The following is a 3,631-nucleotide window of genomic DNA, read 5'->3' as shown; positions in this document are numbered from 1 at the left end:
AGTGCCCTCAATGTAGCTGTGATTATATATATATATATATATATATATATATATATATATATATATATATATATATATATATACACACACACACAGTATTTACTGTATTGACTATATACAGTATATATATATATATATATATATATATATATATATATATATATATATATATATATATATATATATAGACTATACTGTAAATGTGGCAGACTGAAATCTGGATTGAGTATATAAAGGTTATAATAATTATATTGTTAAATATGATCTGTTTTTTTTATTAAATGAATTATTATTTTAAGGAATTATCTAAAGGATTATTATTTTGAACGTTTTAACAGAGACGAACTGTTTTGTTTTTTTACTGTTTAATGTTGCAAACTATTGGTAAGAAGCCTGTATTATGAGAGTATAGGGCATGACATAAAGTTGTTGTGAAATAAATACTATATGTGCATATTAAAATAGGTGTATTTCTCTTTGTAAGGATCCTCTTTGCAAAATCACCAGTACATGATGATCCTTGTCTGGGATCCTGAAGCCCGTCTCCTTCCAACATGGCTTTGAAAACCATCTGACAAGTATGTGTGAAGGGCCATCTAGTGGTTAAAGGGCATCATAAATTAAGTGTGGAATTGACAGTGTGTTTTCAGGTCATTAGTGTAGCTCTCTTGCTGTGCTTGTGAAATATAGATGTTATGCTTGTCAAAATTAATAAATGTACAGCCTATAAATTCGGTGAATTATGCTGTTTGTGAGTGATTTTAATGTAGTGTCTATTAAACTAGCAATATTCTGATTTATAAACACTTTATAGCATAAACATAATCTAAAATTGCTTTAGAATAAATCAGCAATAGTCTTAATAGTTAGGTCTAAAATATAGAATAATAATAGTCTAAATAGTTAGGAAGAAATGTCTTTGCAGTAACAGCATGTAAAATACAGCATAGTTTAATTGCAGAACTGGAATGCTGTTGATACTCCTAAAACACTAAGTACACACCAATCACACTCCCATAGGCCATATGAATACAAAACTATGTGGCCCAGTTTCAGATTGTACCTTTGATTTTATTCATGCAAGTGAACAATACACAATTCCTGCAAACGTTCCAAGCTTATCCAAGCTTCAAATGGTGGACATCTTTAATTGCCAAGGTCTATGAATTTACAACAGTACTTTTTATTTATTTATTTATTTTTAGCTGTTATGGGTTTTGGACGGGATGGCCACACACTTATAAATCTGCAGAGGCCTGAGCATTTACAAGGCAGCGATTACACGGCAGAGAAACATTGTTAATGCACTAACTTAGTGCTAATCAAAACCTTCCACAGTCTGAACCCACACAAACTAAGATGTAGATGTGTTTCAGATGAAAAGCAGAAACACACATTTATAATGAGTAAAGGACATGAAAGAATTAAATGAGAGAATGAAACAGCTTGAGATGGTATTTTTGAGATGTGGAGGTGGGGGGGGGGGGGGGGTCTAAATGTAGGTCAATCGATCGACCATTTCAAGATGGTTTAAGGAAATTACTTTTTTTTTTCTTGAACATTTCCTGCTAGTTGTGTGTTCCAAAGGGGATAAATCCCCCTCAAAAGGGCACTTTGAAGGGAGAGCAATCATGATAGTCTTGCTGTAGAATCGCTTCAAACAGAATTTCCAATAAAAATGACTTAAAAGTATGTTCCGAATTACCCTTATTTTTGAGCCCCACATCTTTCAAAGCTCTCATTGTGGACGGTAAAGTCTTCAAAGGGCATAGGGATGATCACTTCTGAATGGAATGCACCCTCATTCAAAACAACAGTGGGAGGTGCTTCATTCTTAGTGACTTTAACACAATTACAAAGCTCCACAATAATTTACTGTTACATTTAGTCAGTTAGCAGATGCTTTTATCAAGGAGAAAGAGATAAGAAAAGCATTTTTATCATCCTTACCTTGTCTGCAGGTCACGCAGACAGCTTTATTGAACGGCTTCATTGATTATTATAGGAACCATCCAATATTCTCGATCTTTTCATTGAGGAAATAATTATGAACTACGATACAATTTTATCAGCTCTCTCACATAGATGCTCAGTATCAACAACACGTCTGGATAAGTCACTTCAGCTAAACGTTTGATGTTCTTTGAGAAATATGTTAACTTAGAGCCTTATTTATAGGATCCGTTAATGATACCGGAAGAGCTTCAGGATCTGTAGCATTCTAATCACTTTGTTATTGTTTACATGCTTGAAATGGTCTATAGGCCAATACCCTGTCAGCTATTAGCACAACTTTGCACTTCATTAAGAGTCCCCAAGCATTTACAATCAAAAGATTACAGTATGTTTCATTACAGCACATTACACAGTGCATAATAACAGTTCAAATTAATGCACAGATAAATAGAAAATCATATTCAAAGCACACTCCTAAATATTTATACACTGGGTATCATATCAAACATTCAGAAAAAGGTTTCATTCAGAAACATGAACCCTTTCAGAAAATTACAATTCTAACCTACTCATCTGAAATATTTGCCTGTCTGCTTTCCTCACCCAGAAAACAACTGATCATTTCCATGGATGTCTTTAACATCTCCACTGAATCCATATATGACTCATGTGATATATTTCAAGTTTTCAAAATTCACATGATTTTGTGTGGGAAACAGATGTAGTGATGGGAAGTCAGATTCTTTTCACCGAACCGGTTCTTTCAGATTTGTCTTTCAGACAAATATTTATTAGGTTTTGAATATGTTGTGTCCTGTATTTTGCACCAAATACCTATGCTCAATCCGTAGTAAAATTAATTTACATTTATCAGCTGAAGTTTTAGTATGCTTTGATTAAATGCTGTTTAATAAAACAAAATCAAGTTCAGTGAACTGCTGACTTGAAAACTGTCTCGACTGACACATAGCCCTTTTCCACCGACATGGTTCGGGTTCGGGTGTGGGTTCCTGGGCCGGTGTGAATTCTCAAACTGTTCCGTGCATTTCCACTGCAGAAAAGGCCGTTCTGGGGCCGAAAACCTGGTTCCGCACTGGCCCCAAAAGCTTGCTGTTCTCTAGGCAGGAACCGATTATGTCAGGAGACGGAGGGCGGGATAATGTTTCGTCACCATGGTAAAGTTTTCCCAAACAACAACAGTAGCTACCGACTTCTTCCCTCTATAACAACAATAAAAAAAAAAACAACACAAAATTATCAGACATCAAAAGCGTTCAGGTAACATGATGAAACGAATGCTCTACTTGCGATGTGGTATTTACGAAGATCCAAGATAAACTAGAGAGATCGCAAAGGAAAAAAATACTCCACGAGAATGAAAATAAAGCACAAAATGATGCACGTTGTCTTCAATCGGACAATTGACCAAAAAACACTTAAGCGAGTACAGGGACCATAAGAAGGACATAAGCAAAAGTGTCAGTAGAAGGAGCAACAATGTTTTGTCCTCTGCAGCTGATCTCAGTAAGTTGTTATATTTGCCAACTTTGTTAGCTTTTCTTACACTGTTGTCATCTTATTTTGTACATTGTTTTGTTCTGTAAGGGGATTTTTGACCAGCTACGCACTAAGTTTGGAAGATCGTGGATATCTGTTAAGTAAAACGGTGGGATCC

This window comes from Myxocyprinus asiaticus, chromosome 8, assembly GCF_019703515.2.
Source record: "Myxocyprinus asiaticus isolate MX2 ecotype Aquarium Trade chromosome 8, UBuf_Myxa_2, whole genome shotgun sequence".
Taxonomy (NCBI): Eukaryota; Metazoa; Chordata; class Actinopteri; order Cypriniformes; family Catostomidae; genus Myxocyprinus; species Myxocyprinus asiaticus.
This window is presented reverse-complemented; position numbering follows the sequence as displayed.